Genomic DNA, 24,875 nt, shown 5'->3' with positions numbered 1-24,875 from the left:
CCTTTGGAAGGAGTTGGCGGTTTGGAAAATACTCGAGCATCAAACTTGGAACGATCGGCCTTCCTGTTCTGCAGCCTGTGATCTATTTGAACGACCAAGTCTATGTAATCCGAACAGTCTTGTGGGGGATTCACTACTTGGGCTAAAACGTCTTTGAGCTCTCCACGTAGACCTCTATAAAACAGCATAATCCTTTTGTCCTCAGGCCATTGAGTTTCCACTATTAGTCTATTGAAAGATGCAATATAAGCCAAAAGGTCTTGATTACCCTGTCGCAACGAAAGAAGCTCATTGTCCAAGGCCTGCCCCTGTGAATGTCTTGCGAACAGTTTTTCCATACTAAGCTGAAAGGCTTGAAAATCATGGAGAACCGGATCATCTTGATGAACTAGAGGGATCGACCAGTCTGCCGCATTGCCACTAAGGTACGAAAGTACAAAAGCTACTTTAGCTTGATCAGTTGGAAAGGCTGCTGGCCGGCATAAGAAGTGCAACCGGCACTGATTGATAAATACTGCAAACCTCTTTGGGTCACCAGAAAATCGCTCGGGCGGGGCCAGAGGTACATTCCCAGGTAGGTTGATCTGCACTGGATTCATAGAGGATGTTGAAGGAAGATTTGCCCCTGATGCGGGTAACAGGGTCTGTCCGGCTTGTGACTGTAGCACTTGTCTAGCAAGATTGTCTGTTCTCTCCTTGGAAATAATTAGTTCCCTTCTTAGAGCATTCGTTTCCTGACGAGTTGCATGCACTTCTGCCCTTAGTTCCCCAAGTAACCGGGCTAGGGGGTCAGTATCCGAGGTTTCCATAGCGCCTGGGCGAGAGTTTTGCGGTAGGCTTTGCGTTCTGTAACGCTCACCTGATTCTCGCAGAGGCGCCGGTCTTGACTGGGCGACTACCGTATTTTCAAAGGTGATGTGTAGCACCCGGTTGGCTCTTTGGGCTGGACCTCTGTGCACTGTATGCCTGACGTGTAGAGTAAGATGTCTGCAGATAGAAAATATGGGGTTAATGAACTGGGGTTATTGGGGTGTCCCTATCTCTTTCCTCTTCTCCTCTCCTGTAGACCCCCAAAGGTTAACGCTCTCACCTTAGGTAAGTGAATGCCAAGCTCTCCATCTGCCTCGGGGCAGGGTGCTGTAGCCAGTTTCTTCACTGGATAGGTAGCACAGGCCTCTTGACTTCAGAGGACTGCTGTCCGTCGTTTACTGCACGAACGGTAAGTTTCGAGTCATTCAAATGTCTTTTTAAAGTCTTTAGTAATGATGTCTCTTGTTTTGCAGGGTTCCGGCGATGGCGGATGACGGGCTGAAGTGAGTTGTAGATGGAGCCCGTGTGATGAATAGAAGCGCCTGGAAGCACGTGAGTAAGCGCTTGTTGCCTGTTTCACGATGCGCTCTAACTGTCTTTTTTTTTATTTTTTTTTTAAAACTTTATTTTTGGTATTTATGCCACAACACAAATTCACACCCACATTAGGGTGGACTTTAAACCTTGCGCCACGACCCCGGACCCTCCCGGTAACCCTCCCCTGCCCCTCCAAAACCATGTCACTTAGATAGTGATTCTGCACTAGCCGATTATGTGTCGTTTCCCGCTCCCATTCCGCTGGTATTGTCCCCACAATTGTTAGCCCTCATCTGGGGGCATTCTCCGAGTCGGAGGAGTCAGAGGGGTGCTCTGCTGCCTCACCCAACAGGAACAGTGTCAGTGGTCCCCATATGTCTGGAGGACGGGCGTGCAGGGGAAGGAGTTTAATGAAATCCGATTCAACGTCTTGGTAATAAAGCAAGTCCTTGCGCCAAGCGGAGAATGCTGGAGGGGGGCCCCGGCCCCAGGCAATGGCAACTCTCCTCCGAGCCAAAGTCAGCAGGATCCCAGCTAGTTTCCTTATCGGGGGAGAAAGCAGCCTGGTCATGCCCAATAGGGATGCTGTGGCACTTGGCTGAATTGGTTCCCCCACAATTGCTGCAGTCGTCTCTAGTACCCGTTTCCAGAAGGGGGCCACCTCGGGGCACTCCCACGCCAGGTGAACAAAACTTGCTGAAATTGTCCCGCACCTGATGCATTTCGCTTCTGCATCAGGGTGGTGTATGTTGGATTTTGCTGGTGTATGGTAAGTCTGATGAAGGAAGTTGAAGTGGATGAGCTTTAGGCGTGAGTTAAGCGCCACTTTTTTAGTCTGTTTCAGGCAGTAGTTCCAGTCCTCATCTGATATGCTCATATGCAGTGCTTCTTCCCATCTAGCTTTGGCCCTAATGATGGCCGGGGTTGTGGCAGGAGTGAGAGCTTTGTAAATCTGTGATACCAGCCTACCCTCGCCTTGAGCTTGAATGACATTATGTAACAGTTGCCAAGTTGGTGGTTGACGAGGGAAGTCTGGCAGCAAGGCCTGGAGGGTGTAGCGAGTCCTGAAGTAAAGGAATATGTCCAGAGCCGTGTTGCCCCCTCTATTTCTGGCTTGTTCTGGAGTTAGGAAGCCTTCTTCTGAGAAAAGATCTCCTAGGGTTCGAATGTTTAGTTTGTCAACCCAGTGGTGGAACACGGTCTCTGAGGTGAGTGGGACTCCGGGAATAAACTTGATAGGTAAGAGTGGGGAGTACCGTGTTATCACATCTAGTCTTTGGGCCAGGGTCCTCCAGACCTTGTACGTCGTGAGCATCACGTTCATCGTGGAACTGGGAACCGGTGTGTGGCTCAGGATGATTGCGGTCAGAAAGTTTGGTGTTGCAAGGGCTCTTTCCACCTGTACATGTGGTTGGACCGCCTGGGGGGTGTACCAGTGGCTGAGGTACTGTGCCTGAGCTGCCCAAAAGTATCTTTCGAGATCAGGTAGTGCCAGGCCTCCATTTGTGACCGGTAGCGTGAGCGTAGTGTACGCCACTCTGGCTGGTTTATTTGCCCAGAGTAGCTCGAGGACCATGCTCTTTAATTTTTTTAAAAAGGCTTGTTGCAGCAGCAGAGGGATATTGATGAATAAGTAAAGTAGTTTTGGTAGGATCACCATCTTCACCAGAGAGACCCTTCCCCAGAGTGTCAAAGGCAGTGACTTCCATCGAGAAATCTTCTCTTGAATCGACTTGACCACCACTTCGTAATTATCTCGAAACACTTCCTGACAGTTTAGTGATAGATGTATTCCGAGGTATCGGACTCTGGAGGATTTCCATGAGAGTTGGAAGTCGTCTGGAAACTGTTTTGTGTTTGGGGTCAATGGGAAAACGATTGATTTTGACTGATTAATTTTTAGCCCCGAGGCGGCTCCAAATTTGATGACCTCCCTCATGACTGGATTCAGGTTGTCTACTGGGTCACGGATAAATAGGGCTACGTCATCAGCATAAAGAGAGATAATGAGTTTGTGAGGGCCTATGATGAGACCTCTCTGTTGTCGCTGTTCCCTGAGTTTGGAGGCTAGTGGTTCCATCACCAGGGCGAAAATCAGGGCTGAGAGCGGGCAACCCTGTCTCGTGCCTCTTTGCAGGTCGATCGGAGCTGACTTGGCTGTGCCGACGATGATACTTGCTCGTGGTCTGGAGTACAGGAGTGAGACCAGGTTGATGAAACGGGCGCCCAAGCCCATCCTAGTAAGCACTGCAAACAGAAACGGCCACTCCACCGAGTCAAAGGCCTTTTCGGCGTCGAGCAGAACCGCCACCGCCTGCAACGAGGGGTCCAATGCGGCAATGACACCGAACATTCTTCTAATTCCAAAAGTCGTGTTGCGGCCAGGTATGAAGCCGGCTTGATCTGCCAGCACGAGGGTAGGCATCAAAGGCATTAATCTTCCCGCCAGCACCTTGGCGAGTATTTTATTATCGAGATTGAGGAGGGATATTGGTCTGTAGGATGAGCATTCCTCTGGAGGTTTATCTGGTTTGTACAGCAGAATAACGTTGGCATCACAAGTGGTGGGAGGAAGGTGACCCCTCTCTAGTGCTTCTTCATATACCGCCGCTAGGAGGGGGGCCAGCGTGCCCGCAAAGGACTTGTAGAACTCGCCCGTCAGACCATCTGGGCCTGGCGCTTTAGAGCTGGGGAGGGATTTTATGGCCTCCAGAATCTCCTCTTGGGTGATCAGTTCGTTCAAAGGTTCACGGAGGGAGTGTTCAACCCAATACAGCTCTGTGTCCTCGAGGTACTCCCGTGGGGCGGTCGAGGACTTGCACAATTTGGCGCTGTAGAGTTCTTGGTAGAAGATCCTGAATTCCTCAGCTATCTCCTTGTCAGTATGTACTATATTGCCTTGCTTGGTCCGAATGTGTTCTATTTGGGTCAGTTTGGAGTCAGCTTTGATTAGGTTTGCCAAGAGGGCGCCGGGTTTCTGGCCTTCTCCATACTGCCGGACTTGGCTATTGCGGTTCAGGAATTTGATCTCTCGGTCCGCCGCTTGATTGAATATCAGTAATTCCTCCTTCAGTGCCTTCGCAGTTTGGGGATCCATCCCGTTCGTGGCTTGTCGTTCCAGGTCTTTTAACTTCCCTTCGCTGGTTGTGAGCTCGCGTCTGATGAGTTTGAGGATGCCATTTTCCTTGGCGTGACACACTCCCCTGATATAGCATTTTAGGGATTCCCAGAGTGTACTTGCTGAGGGGACTGATCCGGCGTTGGCTTCTAGGAACACGCTAATCTCTTCCTTCAGTTCGCTGGCGAACACCTCGCCTCTCAACGAACCTGTCTTGAAACGCCATCGTAGTAATGGTGGAGAAGGGGTGGAGTGTGCAACTTCAAGAAAGAGAGGAGAGTGGTCGGAGAGCGTTCTTGGGTATATGATGCAGCGTCTACTTGACAATGGACCATTCGCTGAGATGAAGAAGTAGTCAATTCGGGAACTTGTATTGTGTACCGCTGAGTGGAACGTGAATTCCCGTGATTCACCATTCGTGACCCTCCAGATGTCTAGCAGGTTGAAGGCCTTGCAGATTTCATTTATTTGGAGTCCTGCTTTAGTTGGTGGGAGTTGCTGAGCTTTCGATCTGTCTCTTGATGAATCAAGTACAGTGTTCATATCCCCTCCCCAGATTATGGTTGCTGGGTCAAACTTGGAGAGCTGGGTAAGCACCCAACCGAAATTATCCGGGCCGTCCGTGTTCGGAGCGTAGGAGTTAATAAGGGTCACCTTCTGGCCTGCTATGACTCCACTCACCAGAATCGCTCTCCCCTCTGAATCTCTCGTTGTGTGGATCAAACGGAAGCTCAGCCTCCTATGTATCAGAATAGCGACTCCTCTGGCGTAGGTTGAATAAGAAGAGTAGTATCTGTGGCAGCCCCAGCTCCTGGCCCACTGATGGTCCTTGCCTGGGAGAAGGTGTGTCTCTTGAATCATGGCCACGTCTACGTTGTGACGTCTCAGGTATTGGAGTATTTTCCTAGTTTTAGCGGGAATATTGCCTCCTCTTATGTTCCATGTCAGAACATTGAATGTGACGGGATGAACTTTCTATGTCGCAGCGTTACGGTGGATGCAGTTGGCCATATCATGGCATCAGGGTGAGATTTGCAGGAACCGTCGCATCGGGAGAGGACCCCTGTTGGATAGGGTGGCGCTGATTTCTGATTGGCAGGTGGAGTGCTGGGAGGTGGTTGTGGGCTAGAGACGCATAGTTTATTTTTTGATGAACACTGAGGGAACCATCCACGGGCTAACCCCAACTGGCCCGTGGATTTCCTTTCTATTGGGTGGGCAACCCCCAACAAGCCCACCGAGAGGACCCTCAATAACCAACTAGAACGAACTGCGGACACGTGGAAACCATGTCGCTGTGTAACTTGTACTCCAACTGAGCTCGGCGTGAATACCAACTGGTTGCCGAGATAACTTAGGAGACTAAACTGGAGCTGTGCTAGGGGCGTCAGGGGCCGTCCAAGTTCCCCAGCCCCGTGTCGTACTCATAATAAATTGAGCCTGTACTTAAGACAATCTGTCGTGTGGTTGTGGGTCTGCTCAGGACATGCTGATTTACGGTGGATTTCTGAGGATTCTGTCTCTTTGGGGCCTTGGTCGGTTGGGGCTCGGATCGGGGCAGCCCATCCGATCAAGGAACATGCCCGCCTCATCTGGAGATTGGAAGAAATGAACCCTCTCCCCCTGTTGGACTCTGAGTCGTGCAGGAAAGAGCATTGAGTAGGGTAGTTGGTTGGCTCGGAGTCTTTGCTTGATGGCGGTGAAGGATTTCCTCTGGGTTTGAACAGTGGGTGAGAAGTCCGGATAGAAGTGGATTTTATCACCCTCATGAAGAAGTTCGCCCTTCTCCCTGGCCAGTCGTAGGATGGTGTCACGGTCTCTGTAGTTGAGCAGCCGTGCGATGATTGGCCTTGGCGGTGCTCCGGGGACTGGTCTGTTGGATGGGATCCTGTGTGCTCTTTCCACTATAAAGACTGGGGACATAGATTCTCTGCTGAAGAGTGATGTGCAGAGGGATTCTACGAACTCCTCCATTTTACCTTGTAGCCGTTGTTCCCTCACGCCTATAATTCTTATGTTGTTCCTCCTTGAACGACCCTCCAAATCCTCGCATTTGGCAATAGTTGTTTTCATTTGGGATTCCAGTAGTGTGACCTTGGTTATAAGGGACTCTGTGCCGTCATCTAAGTTCGACACTCTTTGCTCAACCTCATTCAGACGTTCTGAGTGTGTGTCTATGCGGTGTTGTAGGAGGTCAACCTTGAAGGCGAGGCCATCCATTTTGTTGTTAAGATTTCCTATGCCAGCTTTCAGTTCCAGAAGGAGTTCTTTGATTTCAGACGGGTTAACCTCCGGTTCCAGCTGAGGCGGGGGGACTGGGGCCGCCGCGTGGTCCTCGCTTTGAGAGGGGGCTTTAGGAGTTGCGCCACCCTCAAACGTTAGTTTCCTCTGCGATTTATCGTTCTTCCCCATTTCTGCGGTGGACCCACTGGTAGATGGTTATGTGACGCAGGGTTCTATTGTTATATTATTATGGCAGGATTGTTCTGAGAACTCGCTCAGGGATGCCGGTATTGTGGGGATTGCTGCTGTGATGCCAAGTTAGTAGGCGTTGTAGAGCTGCAATTTTGAGAACCACTGGGGCAGCCCTCGGATGACCAGCTGGGAGAGGATGGTGTTCCACTGCAGCGATCAGCTGTGCAGGTGACCTCCCTCGTGAGTGGCACAGACCTGAGGGGGGGGGGACACTCCACTGTGATCTCGCTTGACCTCCTGGTGCTGGTGCCCCTGTGGCTTGATAAGGGCACCAGGCTAATGACTTCCGGGGGGCCTAGGGTCTTTGCCTCTGCGGTGGGGGGGGGGGGTGAGATCCCTCCGAGATGGCGCCAGATGTCGCATTGGGGGGGGGGAAGAGCCCCCCGGTGGTTGTGGGCACTCCCCCTGGTGATGGGCGCTGGGGGCTGTTCACTCCCTCGACCCGCTCCGGGTCCCACTGTCCCCCTCAGCGGCAGCTGGGGTTGATCAGCGCTGATGCCCCCTCGACGATGGGGAGGGGGGGGGCCGGCCGCTCCGAGGGCGCCCAGTATCACCACAAGGCCCGACCCCACTCCCCCTCCGTACCTTATCTTCCTGACGTTCCGTCCGCTCCCCACCGCCGAAGTCCGCGGCTGTGTCGGGAGTCCCAGGTCTCTCCAGGCGCTGGCGGGCTCCGTTGGGCGGGTGGGGGGAGGGGGGAGGCTCCGGCCGCAGCGGCGCCTCGGGCGCCCGAGCGCCAGCTCCGTCTACCCTCCGAGTCCTCACGGGACCTCGTTACGCCGGAGGGCGGCGGGCCGGACCTGGATCCGACCCTGGGGGGAAAGGAGCGCCCGATCGCCGCCTCCTCGCCGATCGATCCTCTCGGGCTGCGCCGCGAGCCCGCCTCCCAAGCCCCGGCGCGCGGCACACGGGCCGGCCTGGCAATGCCCCGGTTCAGGCCGCGTCTGTTTTCTTCGCGCAGGATGGCCGATTTTCTTCCAGATTTCACTGGCAAGCTGCTGGAGCAGACGGGAGACCAGGCGTCTAGGATTCGAGCTGAGAAAGTACAGGCAGAAGGAGGATTGTGCAGGATTAATACGGGCTGTGCTGGGAGCTCAGGTCAATGCGGCCATCTTGGATGGCCCTCTAGCGCCCTCTCCTAACTGTCTTTTTATTTTGCAGGTACGAGTTCGGAGCGGCTGCAGGGTGCCGGAATACCCACTGGATTAGATGTGGAAAGGAGTAATGGCACGTGAGTATTAAAGTTCCCCAATGTCTTTAAACGCACCTTGTTTTGTCTTTCAGATGCGGATGCAGCGCCGAAGACCTCCGGAGCGTGCGAAGAGTTGGTAAGCTTTTGTCTTTCAGATGCCGGAATGCAGTATGAAGACCTCCGGAGCGCACGAAGAGTAGGTAAGCCTTTGCCTTTCAGATGCCGGAATGCTAACCTGTTCTTTCTTGTCTTTATAGGGGTTGCTGAAGACTGGATTCAGGATGGTAAGCCTTTTTCCTTAGGCCCAGGACTGGATGCAGAAGACACGATGAGCGTCCTGCTGCAGAGGGTGCAGAATAACGCAAAGCAAGATTCATCCACCGGGTGTGGTTTAAATAGCCTCCTGTAGTGCTTAGGTGTCTCCTTCCACAGCCACGCCTAAGTAAGAAAAGAGTTCCTGGTAAGAAAAGAGTTCCTGCCTTCCAGAAGAGTTCCAGTGTTCTAAATCTAGGGAGTGGCTCCAGCCCCACCCAACAGGAAAAGTAGTTCCAAACAGAAGAGGATCAGAGGCTCAACTGGCAGGCAAGTAAGCAGCATGGTCTGCTGCAGGTAAGTCCACCCAAGCATTATGAGCCCGGCGCTTCCAGCGCTGGGACTGGGCATATTTATGAGCCTGGTGCCACTGGCGCCAGGACTGGGTCCAAAAGGTCCCAATTGGGACTGGTTGGCACTCGGAACCTGGGTTATGGATCTGCTTCCAAGGGAGTTGGGAAAACCCTGACCTTTTGGAAGCAGAGATCATGACACCTGCGTGGCTTTCCTTGCGTAACTGTCGGTTTTAAGCTGTACTGCTTGACACCATGCTACTGGCTCCTCCTTCTCAAAACGAAGGTGAAGGAAGACAGACTTTGCCCGAGTCCCCACAGCAGACCACTTTTACAACCACTTTGACATCCTTTGGCGCTCTGCGCATAACTGCTGGTTTTAAGCTGTACTGCTTGCCACACTGCAACTGGCTCCTCCTTCTCAAAGCAATGGTAAGGGAAGACCGACTTTGCCAGTGAGTCCACAACACAGCCGACTTTCACAACCACTTTGACACCTGCACTAAATAGGCTAAATAGAGCAAATACATTTGAGAAATTAGTCCTTAGGAGCAGTACCTCAGCTGTGTTTTCTTATAAAGCCACTTGGTTCTTCAGAGAGATATGGGAGGATGTGAGCTAAAAAGGCAAAATTTTTCAAGAGGGGAGTCGTATGAGGTGTTGCCAAATGTACAACTGCAAGGTCTGAGAGTCGTTGAGGGATGCCAAGTTGTCTGGTCTCATAAGAAAGTAGTAGTGTGTCCATTGTGTTCTAGTAAAAGTAATATCAATAATGTTGTCCAATCAAAACAGAGTATTTTTCTTTGCTGACTAGACAAATAGGTCATCCATAGACGGTAGCATTTAAATAATCATGGATAGGTTACTGACCATGAGTTTGGGTTGTATAAGTTGTGTTTATATTTTTTTTTACAGGAGCCAGCCAATGGACACTTGATATTTGTAAGAAATGTTGTTTCATGGTTTTTGTCTATAAAAACCACAAACTAATATAGACGTGCCGAGAGTGTTTTCCATTTTTTCGTTCTACAGAGCTGTCCGACCCACCCAGCCATAGTTGTATGTAATAAATCCTGTTTTTCTTTCAAATCGTGCACTACCTATTTATTCCCTGGATTGATTTTTATCTATCCTGTTTTGGGCCTACTATACATTTTGGTGACCCCACTGAAATGTCACAGACCCCCCCACAGGCTTGGGGCTCCACTTTGCACGACCTGATTTGCACACCTATCTGCAGTCACCAGTTCATGTGCACACCCACCACAAGGAGGTTTGCAGGCATTGTGTTTCTCTGAAGGCTTGCCTGATACCTGGAGCAGGGTGCCACACCCAGCTGTGCAGGCAATTAAGGGGGACACAGCATCAGAGGAATTCAAAGAACATCTAGAACGTGAGTGCACTCGTGGGAAAAACAAGGTGGGGAATTGACCGTTTTTGTTATTGTGTGGAGCTAGTGAGCTAGTGGACGTCACGCTGAATGTGGCAATGACTTATATGTAATGTTTATTCTGTGTGTATGTTAATACATCTCTTTTTAAATCAATAACACATGTTTGAATGCAATGTAAAACAAAACAAAAATAAATAAATACAAAGGCCTGTTGTAATACTGGTAAACAGGTATGAGAAAAGGAGGGAGAAAATATAAACAATAACTAGTTTTTCATTTGTAGCAAATGAATTTTGTAGCATTCTAACTTGTGCTGTGTGATTTATCATCATGGCTGCTGCCCTGAAGAGCCTTCTGAGGTGATGAACTCCAATGATACCCTTAAATGCATCTTGGTGGGTAGTAGAGGTGCATCGGGGCACCCTACAGAGAACAGGGAACTGTCAGAGCTGAGCACGATAATTTGGCTGATTCTGTTTCATATATCAGTATTTCCATATTAAGGGGAACCATTTAATATCCTCTGGGGCACTATGAGATGCCTGCCCACATGATCAGATATATTTATTGGAAGAAAGTAGGGATTATTTCTGGAGCTACTTCAGGAAAAGAAGCTTTGACATCATGAAATAGTGTGCCCTAAGGTAGGCTTCACAGTTAATGCCAAAACATACATTGACTTTTGTTCATTTAATACTTCTGTGACATATGTTAGCAAATATACAAATGGTGGTGGGCTAGAACATCTGGAAATATCCAGGTTCCAGGCCAGAGTGAAGCCCTATGAAGCATCACTTGCCTACTGTACCGTGTATTGCTGGTTAATTGAAGCAAAACAATACTTGGAAGAAAAGAAAATCAATAAATATCAGTAACACTGAACTTACTCTTAAGCCCTTTTTAAGGGCACGGCTGCTGCCGGTAATGATTTTTTACCGGGTCCAAGAAAAGGGCAATAACCGGGTTATGCCGACCTTGGCGGACCCGGTAATTGGCCTTTTCTTGGACCCGGAAAAAGTCCTCAATGGGAATAGGAAGGATGCTAACAACGGGCCCGTTAATGACGGGCTAGTTGTTAGCATACTGGCCTGCTAGCGGGTCCCGCTTTTCAAGTCTGGTCAGACCAAACGTGAAAAGTGGGACCCGCTAGCAGGTCTCGTAATAGGGCATCCCGTAATGAACGTTGCTGGCCCCGTACCGGCACCGTTCATTACACGAGCGCCACGGTCCTAATGAGGCCCAATAACTATTAAACACATTTGTCAGCATCACATGTATATTACCTCATCATAATAGATTATATAAAAACACAAACAGTAAAAAAGCAGGGTATAGACTCAAACTAAAAATTAATAAATACATACAAATACACGAATATACGCAGAGGAGTGTCTACAAAAACATTTGTGCAGTGGATTGTGCCCAGTTCAATAACGGGTTAATACAGTTGAAGAGGATTTCATCAGACTCAAACCTAGTCCCCAATCTATTACCAGTAGACCTGGAGCACTTAACACTGCATCCACTGTTGCCTGAATGCCTGTCTGATTGTAAGGATGTCTTTGTCACTTTGTGGTATGTTTGTACCTCCCTCCCTGCCTCTCTCAAACTTAAGAAGGAGGCCCTCAGGTTCCAGAAGCAAATTAAGACCTCCCTTTTTGCTTCTGCTTTCTCTCTCTCTCCCTCTCTGATGTACCTGTCTGGTGCGATAACTGGTTACCCAGCCTCCAGCTGAACCTTAACAGGAACCAGGCTCCTTAATGAGCAGTAGCCCCCTTGCACTGCCTCCAGGCCTCTCATGCATTTAGGGACTGCATCTGCAACCCTAAAGTCCCCTGCCTTCTGGCTCTTACTTGAGACAGCCACCATGGCAGCACTTACTTGAGCTTGCCTATTGCACTCTCCCTCCTCCCTCCCCGTGGCACTTATCCTCTACCTTCCCACTTGCACTGGCACGATCTGAATGACACAAGGCCCAGTAAGATCACTTGTTTTGTCCTCTTTTTGTCTCCCCTTCCTTGTCTTGTCGCACCCAGAAACACTTGTGTACAGGCGCGTTATGAATTACTTTTCATATCATATCATAGCATAGTTGCAAAAGCTGCCAGTGTGACATCCTTTCTCAAGTACAGTACAATGAAACAACCATCAAATAAAATGTTTATAAAACTAGCAGAATGTGCCTGTACTTCGCACAGGTACTATAGACAACATGAGAACACTCTCATCAATTGGTGAGAATCACGGGGCAGAGTTGGGGGTGTGCTGCAGCATAATGGGACCTTCTGTGCGCACTCCCCCCTTTCACCTCATGCTGGTGTGGAACAGTATGTTGCGGTGCATTGTGGTGCATATATTTCGGAAGCGATTTGTCCTAGGGCCTTGAAACATTTGTTTAGGCCTTCAAGTGTGTTCCTGGCATTGTGACAGTTAGAAATAGATTAGTCAGGTTCTTCTATGACCATATTGATGTTTTACATGTTGTGGAGCAAATATCTCAGAAACGGTCTCATAGGGACCTTGAAGTTCTGTTCCTCACATCCAGACACTTGAAATTAGCTCTGTCTGGTCCTTCAACGACCACCAGGACCTTGGGACTGATCCCTTACCTTGATTGTGTAGAGGAGCTGTTTGGCATGTTATCCCTAGCTCCCGCCCTGTCACCTCCTTCAAATTCAAACAGTAGGAGAAGAGCCTTATGTGGAACACCAGGTAACATCCCAATACCGCATTCAGTGTATGAAAGACGATATGTACTCAGATAGCCGTATCAAATGTGCCCTTGCACTGGGAGGGTGGAGGATGTCTTCATACACCATTGGACATCATAGAGCTATACTTGAGATCTGATGAGTGTAGAGTGATGTCATAGAGGAAAGATACTGAGACTCACTGAAATGACATACAAATACTCAAAGAGTGAAGATGTAACTGCAGTAACAAGAGAAAAATGTATCAAATATGAAGAAATCATATATACAAAGAAGATAAAGTAACCTGCTGATTAATAAATGTATATATGCCGAAACACAAGGTGGATGAGACATGTAGAAGCTTGCTGCAAAGGAAAGCATAACATGGCTAGAGCAGCCATGATGGAAAGATGGACGTCAGACTCATAATTAAACCATTCAAGCTACCTCAGAGACAGACCAGGGCTGCAGAGTCAGAAGACGCTGGAAAACCACCTTTGTGTGAGGAATAAAGAGGAGCCTATTGGCTTGTGATCAAGGATGCTTTTTCATGGATTAATTGCAAGGCACCAGCGGAGTCAAAAGGATAAGTCATCTATGTAAGACATATTTCTCTTAGATTAAGCAAATAAGAAAACATCTGCAGAAGCCAGGTATTAAACAATCAAAGATTTTGAAAACCCATGTAAGATGGAGTGAGCAAGTCTCCAGAGACCCAGAAGTATAATCACACCCAGCACAGTTTAATCAAATAACAGTAAATAGAAGGTCAAAATGAACACATTTCTGGTCTCCTCACACATGATTCAGAATCTGAAAACAAGGGCTATTCAGTAAGCCCAAAATGAAGATCATAGTAAGCCTACATGCCCTTGAATGTCCCAGGACAGAGAGCAGGCTTTGATGTCAACTTCAAAGGAGAAGCCTTAGCTTGGGGCCTGACTGATGAGAGGCGATAGACTAATTGGGAAAGTGGGAGTAGTATGATGTTGCTTGCGACACTCCAGTTTCGTTTGCTGACGTGCTGCTTAAAACTTGTAAATCCAAGGATGGAAAAGCATGCCAACCAATCAGAGGGTCTATGTAGCAACATGCTATACAATGTTGAAGAGACAAACCTGCTGCCATTTCTTCTGCTATAATCAGTATTATACATATTCATAGGTAGTTTGAGGCGTGCCCACCAGATAAGAGGCAGCCAATAAAGTCATTAACAACTAACAAAACTATAGGTACATATGTTCCCTAACCAATCCCTCCACTCAAGAGGTTTTAAGTTTGCCACAAAGGATGATGTCAGAAATGACACACATCGAGGTATAAATCCGTTGAATAATCACAATTGGTTGTGAGTGTGTGGATTTCTCCCTGTTATTTGCCAGATTGCCCTACTTTATTTTATGCTAATAATAAAGTAATACTTTGCCATATTCTTTGAGTCTGTCTTGTTATTTGGGTTCGAGATCATTATTCGTAATTCCATCTAGCACATGAGACGTTTTGTTAGCAGAGGATGGTTTTGATCCATCAACCTAGGCCCAGATCTACTCTCAGACTCTTAATTGATTCTGCCATTAGCCAGAAGACTGTGGAGCTTCCTGTGGAGATCGGTGCACAACTACACACTTGTGAGAAGAATCGGTTGTCTGCCCCTTTGACGAAATTTCTGTCGGGTCCCAACAGGTGCCCCACGGACTGAAGGTGAACTGGTCCAGTGGGGAAGTGTTCATGCCGAGGGACTCTCTACGGATGTAAGTAGAACATTGAAAGTGGCAAAAATAGGGGGAGAGAATGTATTACAAATATATGTATAAAAGCAACATAATTTTGGGGGATATGAAAGAAGAGGAATAGACCTCAATTCCCAGTTCTAAAATGGGCAGGAGGGTATGCACTAAAACTTCAAATAGGGGTATTATTTAAGGATTCCTGACGCAAGGCCAGAGGAGTGCATATCAAACGCCAAGATGGAGTAAAAAGTGAGATGATATACATTTACTAAAGATAGTAAAGAAAGGCATACGCAGACAATTTTAAAGGGCACATGTGTATGAGGTTATAAATATGATATGATGTTCATAACGTGCCTGTACACAAGTGTTTCTAGGCATAACAAGACAAGGAAGGGGAAAAAGAGGGAGGAAAAAACAACAATCTTATTAGGCCTTGTGTCATTCAGATCATGCAAGAGCAGTGAAGAGGAAGAGGAGAAGTGCCGAGGGGTGAGGGGAGAAGTCCAGGTAACTCAAGTGCAGTCAACGGGTGGCTAAGTGCAGGTAACTCAATAAGTGCAGGTAGCGGGTGGCTTACATGTGCGGAGCGGGGAGGCTCTAGGGTTGCAGATACAGGCCACAACTGCTGGGGGAGCCGGGAGGCATTGTGAAGGGCAACTGGACATGCAGGAAACTAGGCCCAAATTCAGACAGTAGCCAGCTGACCAGTGCACGGGTTGGGGCATCAGCAGAGGAGGGGAAGAGAGAAAGCAGAAGTGAAAGGGAAGGTCTTGAGTTGCTTCCCGAAACAGAGGTGGTTCTGCTCAAGTTCGAGAGAGGCAGGGAGGCTGTTCTAGAGGGAGGTCCCAGCCTCAGAGAGAGATCAGCCCTCAACTCTCTGCTTGGAAAAGCACCTGACCCTCAGAGAGTTGGAGGTGGATGGCGGAGGACATGAAAAGGGAGATGTTTAGGAAGTGAGAGTTGGATGTAGTGTGGTCCCAGGCCCCACAAAGCCTTGTGAATGAAGCAAAGGGTCTTTCACAGCTGGTGAGATATGAAGAAAGCCAAACGTAGAAAGCAGGAGGAAGCAAAGTTAGTTCAGAAAAAAATTGTTAAAATTAGCCATAGAAGGTGCAGTATTGACAAGTAATGAGGGTATGGCGACATAAGAGATGCAACCAGTGCAGCAACGTAATGCAGTATACCCTATGGATCAGAGTGGGTATAAGTTTGGCCAAGAGGAAGAGGAAATGGACCCAGAGGAGGAGTACGAGGTAGATTTCAGAAACCTCCTGGAGGAGTATTTAATGGCAGACAGCCACAACAATGCTGGAATTGTGGGCAGATGGGACATGTAGCCAGAACATTTAGAAGTAGAGGGGGCAAGCTGCAAAATTGGCAAGCTCAAAGAGGGAATTGTGCTATGTTCCACAATCTAACACAAAACAACAGGAATATTATACCCAAGATCACACGCAGGATCAGATATGTGCGCCACAACCACAGTAAGCCACTACAGATGCAATCTTCACAGGGGCAATCACAGCAAGTGCCTATGCAAAGCCAACAGATACAGACCCAGTGACAAGAGGCCATGGGACCACAATGGAATACAAATGTAGGAATACAGCATACACCCGCACCAAAACTAGGGAGTGCGATTGTGGTAGGAGGAAATCAATTCACAGGTACAGGGATGAATTTATATACACAATAGGAGAGCCAGCAGAGTGACATGATGTGATCAATACTATCAGTAACACCAGACCCCCAAGAAAAAGCAAGGGTTGAGGTAACGATAGGAGACAAGACATTTTTGTTCCTTGCAGACACCGGAGCAACTCGTTCCTGTGTGCAAGAGGGAACATACCCAATGTCGGGCATTGCCATGAATGCACAGGGATTCGCTGGGGTGATGAGTTTAGTTTCTTTTACAGAAGAATAACCAATCTTTATAGGAGAATATGATGTGTCTCTGCCCTTATTATATTCTCAGCAGACACCAGTTAACATACGAGGACGTGACTTGATGACAAAAGTTAATATGACAAGGGGGCTCATTACAAGCATGCTGGTCCGGAAACAACAGTGCTGGTAAGGTTGCCGGCAATGTTGTTTCCAGACCGGTATACTACAAGTATGCCTGCCGGAGCCACCGTGCCCAGCAGGTCTGACCCTGCCACGGTAGTCAGACCATCACAGAAACACTGGCAGCATTAGCAACGGTGGCGGTGCTTCCATGTTCCCCACTGCCACAGAGTCCTATGGGACTCTATGGGAATGGGGACTTACAATTTTCCAGCACCTGACTTTCTGGGTCAGTAAATATTTACTGGTCTGGCGGCAACCCTCACCGGTAACACCTGCACAGTTACCACTGGACCTGTAATGACCCCAATGAGCCCCAATATCTTTTACTGATGAAGGAATAGTGAGCTCCACTCCAGGGATACATTATATAAATGTGAATGAATTTATATTAGCCTTCACAGGCCAGAAAGCATTACGAAGAGTCCCTTTAGATCCATAAGTATTTTTGTATGGAGTTATTATCGTGGTTATCTAAGTTGGTGGGTAAAATATTGAGAATCCCTGAAAAGTGTTTGTTTAGACCAGAAATACCCTTGCATGATGAAGAAGGACAGGTTATCCCTTTAGAGTTAGAAGCACCAATGGTCAGAGAGGAAAGACTGGTTGTCCATGGAACAAATGATGAGGGTAGAGGATGGAGAACAGTGATATCCCTGGTTGAGGGATATAGATTGACAGACTTGACAGATGAAGAGCTTTTTAGGGATGATTATTCTGATGATGAATTAGTATTTTTTATAAGCTTCACTTGTTGGATTGAAGTGGAGAGTATGGAAATACTGCAAAGAAAGTTGATGTTAAAAAAAGAAAACTGTCATTTTTCCAGGAAGATTTAGAGAAAGTGCCAAATATTTTATGGACTACTAGTCCATATGACATGGGCCCATTAAACGGATTAGGAGCAGTTCAAATGAAGCTGAAACCAGGAACAGTTTTCCCCCGAGCAAAAAAATGGGCCTCATTATAAGTTTGCTGGTCCGGTAATAATGGTACCGGTAAGCTTGCCGGTACCGTTGTTGCCGGACCGGCAAACTAGGAGTTCTGCTCGCAGGTGCCTTCCTGCCCGCCAGGACTGATCTGGCGGGTGTACCGGCACCTGCGAGCAGAGCATGTTGGATGCACCGGCACCATTCTGAATGGTGCTGGTGCCTCCGACCTCCCCATTCCCATTGAATGGGAATGGGGAGCATGTTTTTCCAGCGCCCGCAAATGGGCAATTACTGGGTCCAGCGGGGCTGTGCCCATTTGCGGGTGCCAGAAAAAATGCAAAACTTGCAATGAGGCCCACTATCCTATGTCCCAAGAAGCGGGTGAAGTTACATTCAAGACCATTTCCGCTTTAATGAAGCAAGGAATATTGACGCAATCTGAGTCCCCAAGCAGTAGAACTCCCCAACACGGCTACACGGCTATGTACCATTGAAGAAATCTACTGCAGTGTTGTGGAGAATCATTCAGGATCTTCGACACCCAAACAATGTTGTTGATGCAGAGTTTTGTTTAGCTCCAAATACCACCACAATATTATGTAATATCCCAACTAAAGCGAAATATTTCTCAATTCCCCTCCGTTTTCTATAGAAATATTTGTCTGAAACATGCTGGTTTGCCCGAAAGGTACTGTACTGTGAGTGCCCATTGATCACTAACAGGGTCCTTCAGATGCAATGGGGCAATAATTTAATATGTAGATGACTTATCGGTATGCAGAGAGGCAACGGAAAGGTGCAGAGAAGACCCAGTACAACTCATGACCATATAAGCAGATAAAGGATACAAAGTGGACAAAGAAAAGTTACAATACTGTCAGGAAGACATCCTATACATAGGACAGCTGATCTCTCAAGAGGGGAGGAAAGTGACACCTGAACGAGCAGAATCAATTATGAAGACTTCAGAACCTAAGACAGTGAGGGAAATACAAAAATTTCTAGGCCTATGTAACTATTGTAGGGCCTGGGTTTCCAATTATAGCACCTATATTCAACCACTTTTAAAATGACTCAAAGAGGCACAGGTAGAAAAAGTAAGATAACATGGACAGATGAAATGATTGAAGGATCTGAGGAACTAAAAAGGGCAATTAATACAGCCCATGTGCTAGGAATTCCAGATTATCATGAAGAATTGTACTTATTTTCTCATTCAAATGGAGAAGTCATGACAGCAGTTCTCACACAAAAAAAAACATTAGGACATACACCTTTGGCTTATAAGAGCAGGATTGTATATCCAGTTATGAAAGGGCAAGCTTTAGTTGCTGCTGCATTTGCAATTGAAAAAACTTCAATTAGTACAATAGGGTGTTCAGTAACATCTCTCTTCTCTCTTCTTCCTGCTGCCTTGAGCATGCCCCTTCACTTTGGCATTACTCCCCTTCCCTCTTCAGTGCACTTGCGCGATCTGAATGCCACAAGGCCTAGTAAGATGGTTATTTTGTCCTGCCTCTGTTTCCCCCTCCTTGTCTTGTTGCACCTAGAAACTTTTGTGTACAGGCGCGGAATAAATGCCACATCATATATTATCATATCATATATCATATCATATCATATCATATCATATCATATCATATACATTGTTTGACATTCTAGGGAAACCCAAAAGTACATTGACAACACAAAGAGCATCAGGTTACGAGGTAGTTATCTCGATGTCTGCGATCAAAATTGTTAGATGCATAATAGTGAATCCAGCAACATTCATAGTGGAATCAATATTGGAGGATGAGAATGTACACGATTGCACAACGTATACTGAATTTTATGATGACATTCCCTGTGTTAGAGAAAATGCTCTCGGAGTTGGGGAGTTCTTCTTATTGATGGGTCTTCAAAAATGTATCAAACTGCTGGCAAAAGGCATACTGGGTTGTCAGTAGTAAAGCTGAACCAAAGGGTGAATTTGAAGTAGTCACAAGCGCGAGGATGCCTTTTGCATTGCTCAACACAGGGTGCAGAATTGGTAGTGCTTATCACTGCACTCCAAAGATTCGAGGATGAGGAAGTGACTGTGTACTCTGACTCCGCCTATGTGATGTCAACTGTGCATGCAGGTTTGTCTCACTGGAAAAGGAGGGACTTCCTCCACACAGACGGCACTGCAGTGCAACATGAAGCCCTATTGGATATGTTTATTGAGGTATTGAGACTCCCATTGACTATCAAAGTCGTCAAATGCACAGCGCATACTAAAAGAGCAGGTATAATTTCTCACGGAAATTAAGCAGTAGATGTAGCAGCCAAAAAGGCAGCATATATCCCAAAGATATTGGATTTCAAACTAAAAAGTGTTAAGCAAATGATAGGACGATGCATGTTGGTAAAGGAGGGCTTTAACATGCTGCCTATTGTTCAGTTAATTGAAATACAAGGTCGAGCCGTGTAGGAGGAGCAGGATTTATGGAGAAAACGAGGGTGTTCTTTATCCCCCACTGAGGCAATTTAGAGGCACAATAGCACTGTAAAGCTATTTATACCTCTAGCATTATTGAGAGTAGTGCTGGAGCCGTGTCACTACCCTGCGCATACGATGCAAGATAGTCTTGCTGCTACCATTGCAGAAGTATGGTTTTCCCCACATTTGTTAGAACATGTGGCACAGTTTATTGTGAATTGCATGGTGTGCCACACATTACTGCAGGGCAACCTTTGCGAACAGTGAGAGGAGCAATTCCTAGACCAAATGGTCCATTTCAACATCTACATATAGATATGTAGACATGCTGCAGACATACAGGTATATGCTGAACGTGGTATGTCCCTTTTCTAGTTGGATCGAGCCAGGTCCATGTATGTACCCTGATGCCACATGCACCACCAAGTTCCTTGTGCGGTCTGCTGCAGACAAGCAGCCTGAGTTCAGCTTCTCCCCTATCACAGCCGCTGTGTAGGGGCCATGTGTTCAAAAGCTGGCCTACTGTGTGAGGCCCAAGGTGGCGACCCCATGGAGTGTACCTGCATTTTCACCTGCCTCACATTTACGCAGCAGGTTCCCTTATGTCCATTTTATGTTATGTACTACGTGTCCCCACTTGTTACCCTTCATGCATGGTCCCTGGGGATGGCTACAGCTTCCAGTGACCCCCTTGTTTCCCGCCTTGGGGGTGTCCCAGCCCATCCCTATTATTCCCGCAATTTGTAGGTGCATTCCTCTGTCTGGCACTGAATAAGAACCTTTATTGCAATGGCCTGTCGAGCGATGACTTCCATTGTAGTGTATGGTATGAGTGGGGTTTGCAAATGTAAGATCTTTTTTTTCCAATACATTTTTATTAACCATTTTCAAGGAAACCAGCACAGAAAGACAATGAAAACCAAAATGAACGACCCCCACCCTCTCAAACTGCCCCCCCTCCTCCACCCCTTACCCCCCTCCAGACCCAAAAGGTCAGCTAATATTATAAAATCGACATAAGGACTGCACACATATTAATTATCACTAAAATGTCTCTCGGCCAGGGTGTCAAGGTGAATCTTTTAACCTTAATCCAAAGCCAACTTCCCCATAGGGTAGCTGCAAGTAACTGTCCCCAACGTTCACAGGTCAGACTCATCCTGAGGGCTAATAATGGCCAGTAGTTCCATAGGTTTGGGACACCAGGCCCGACGGGCACCCGCTTTTCGGTAGGTTAGCAAACTGGCCCATTCCGAGGTGAAACGCATGTGTTATCCCTGAATACAATAGGTGAGCCATTCCACCGCCACCAGTGACCACAGCTTGGCGAGCCATTCGTGTTCCTGAGGGGGAACCCTCGACTTCCACCTCAGCGCAAGAACCAGCACTGCCGCCATAATCATTATTGCGTAAAGTTTGTGGTCCCCTCTAGTCACAAGAGTCGACACCGAACCGTTCAGGCCTAATAAGTCCAGGCCTCTGTTTTGGCCTAGATGAATTCTCAGCACCTATGTGACGGCAAGTTGGACGTGTGTCCAGATTTAGTCAATTTTGGGGCAATTCCACCAGACATGAGCCCATGAGCCCTCTAGGCCGCATTCCCTCCAACACAACCTCGACACATTAGGGTACACCTTGTTTAACCTAGTTGGGGTTACGTGCCCACTCATCATCAGTTTCAGCCAAATCTCTTGAATTTGAATAGATCTGGCAAGTTTCGGGATCTGAGACCACAGTTTTACCCATTTGTGTTCGTCGATAGACACCCCCACATCCTGCTCCCATTTGATGATATACTTCCTTGAATGCAGAATTTCATGCCTTTTGATGAGTTTATAGATGGATGAAACCACCCCCCTAACCCCAGAGTTAGTATCTAAATACTTTTCAAACTGGGTGAGGGGGCGTGATCCCGCCTGCCTAAACGACTGCTGGGAAACCCAGTGCCTGATCTGCAGGTAGGAATATCTCTGCTTTTCCCCTATGCCAAAGTCTTTCTTACACTGTTTGAATTGTTTCACCTCCCCCCCCTCCAACATATCCCGTACCATCCGACAGCCGCCCTGGAACCAAGGAAAAAAGGTCAGTGGGTTGGTAAGTGCTGGAGTGAATTGTGGGTTCCCATGTAAGGGCGTATACGGGTAAGGGAAAGTGGTGATGTGTGCTATACTAATGGCTTTATCCCATGCCTCTCCTGTGGTTGATGTTACGTTTGTGATGGCCTGTCCTGCTTTGGCACCCACAGAACTCCCTTCAAGTCCTTCCCCACCACCACACCATCCATCTGCCTCCACACCTTCCCCCTATCATTTCTCTGCCAGTCCCTAATGACTCTAATATGAGCCGCAAGATAGTAAACCTTAAAGTCAGGCTCCCCCACCCCACCCCTGGCGGCAATTGTAAGATCTTAAAAATGCCAGAGCAATCATTATTCTCATTAATTCATCATATACTTCCTACAAATCCTTGAGAATAGATCAAGAGATATACCTGGTAGATTCCTGCCCTGAGAGTTCAATTGGCATGTGAGAAGTCTGCTGTCATGATCCATGCTCCTGACCCCCTCAGTTATAACAGCCCCCTGGCAACAGTGTGGCTAAAGCCCTTCGCACTGGCCCCAAGGGCCTTAAAACTCCATCAGAAACATACAAGGAGTCAGTACTGATGCCTTTGGTGCCAGGCTCATTATCAGGAATAAAGCAATACCAGTTTTGGACCTTAATCCAACATGGAGGCCTATTACACAGCTCAGTTCTATAGAACTAAGCCATGCAATCTAGTATTTTGGGTGGGGCTGGGCCTGGAACTACTTGGCCTGGAACTACTTTACCTGGGCTATTTAAACCACACCCAAACAGCAGAACATGCTTCGCGTTATTCTGCACTCCTGCAGCGTAACACTCACCGTTTCCAGCTCCTGCTCATCTGCTTCTCTGGCGGCCCGATTCTGAAGCCCTAGATCCAGATTCCATTCATAACCTGGAAGAACAAGAACAGCATTAGCGAGCAAGAACACTTACCTGTGAAGTAACCAGCCTTGAATCCATCCTGTGCTTTGCTTACCTCGCCCATCTCCGGAGTTCACCGCAACCTGCATAGGTAAAGAAACAAGGACAGCATTAATAACAATTCTTACCTGGGCAAGCAGCGAGTCCTGGCAGCACCCTGCGCTTCTCTTACTTTGCCCATCTCTGGGTTTCACCGCAACCTGCAAGGGCGAAGGAACAAGGTGAGCATTAACAAAGCACTTACCTGGGCAAGCAGCGCTTTGATCGCTCATCAATCTGGAACATCACTGCAACCTGTACAAAAAAGAGAAGAGAACACAGGTTAGCAATTAACACCAATAAACAGAGCAGCACATCAATAACTCACCGTGATCTTCACCATCGGCGCAGCAACTCCGAGATCACAACCATCCCTGTGAAAACATAAAGAGACATCGTTAGGGAACAGCATAGTGGAGCAAGACGTCGAGAAGACAGAGAAAACGGAGGGAAAGAAAGAGACAGAATAAAGATGGAAAAGACACTATAAGTCACCTGGAAGACAGCAAGCAGAGTCGGAGTTACAGCCATTCTGGAACCAACATAAGGGCACACAGACCAGTGAAGCAACTAGGTCCACGGAATGCCCGCACCAACCACGCGCCCCTGCACAGAGACGCAGGACGGAGCGTTCAATGCACAAAAACCTAAGGTGAGCAATAACCCCAAGGGAGGGGATTTGGACCAGAGGGAGGTGGGAGTCCACCCATCACAGAACCAGTATCTAAACCCTCCATTCTTCTGTTGTGGGCATTACCCAACGTCTGGCACATAACGAAGCAGAGAGGGGTCAAGGATTGCGCTTAGACCTGCATCCAGTATCGTGTGGCGCCCCCGTGGATACCAGGTGAGCGTCACAGAATGTGAAGCCTCAATTAAAACATCTACCTGGGCGTCATGGAAACATCAGAGACTGACCAACTAGCCCAGTTACTGGGAGAATTACAGACCGAAACCAACGCCCTTAGGAGGGAGTTGATTGTCACCAAGGACTGCACCGATGAATTAGCCAGACAATTGCTCCAATCACAGGCTGGGCAGGCTCCATTGCCAGGAAGTATTCCATCGGTTCCAGCCACATCCGTCAATCCAGTGCAGGTGGTCCTCCACGGGGCAGTTCCTTTGGCCCCACCAGAATGTTTTACAGGGGATCCAAGAAAATATGCAGGATTCATGAACCAGTGCCACCTCCATTTTCTTTGTAGACCCGGAGCCTTTCCTAATGATCAGTCATGGATTTCCTTAATTCTGTCATATCTGAGTGGCAGTGCCGCGGATTGGTCCATATCGTTAGTAAGCTAGGATGACCCACTCCTGCGGGATTTCAGGGGGTTTCAGCAGGAGATGGAGAAGCTATTCGCCCGACATACCCAGGGCCAAGCTCTGGATAACGAACTTCTGTCCCTCCACCAAGGCAGCCAAGATTTGTTAACATATATCGCCAATTTTATCATACTTATCATTGAAACTGGGTGGCCTCAGGAGAAACGAACAAAGTTATTCCATTGAGGATTACGTAGGGAATTGAAAGACGTCCTAGCTCAGGTGGTAAACCCGCCAAAAGACTGTGCAGAGTTCATCAACATAGTGGTGCAGCTAGACCACAGGCTGCAAGATCGAAGGACAGATCGAGCGTGAACGGAGAATCGGACTGTGTATGTACACTCAAAGGAGAACAGTCCGCGTTCTTCAGAAAACACTTCGCAACCCATGCAAATTGGGGGGTACCAAGCCCATTAACCAATGCCGAAAGAGACAAAAGGAGACAACAGCAATTATGCCTGTACTGTGGGAAATCAGGTCACTTCC

This window comes from Ambystoma mexicanum, chromosome 2q (assembly GCF_040938575.1).
Source record: "Ambystoma mexicanum isolate Mex_15411 chromosome 2q, UKY_AmexF1_1, whole genome shotgun sequence".
Taxonomy (NCBI): domain Eukaryota; kingdom Metazoa; phylum Chordata; class Amphibia; order Caudata; family Ambystomatidae; genus Ambystoma; species Ambystoma mexicanum.
The sequence above is the reverse complement of the archived record's forward strand: the minus strand, read 5'-3'. Positions refer to the sequence as shown.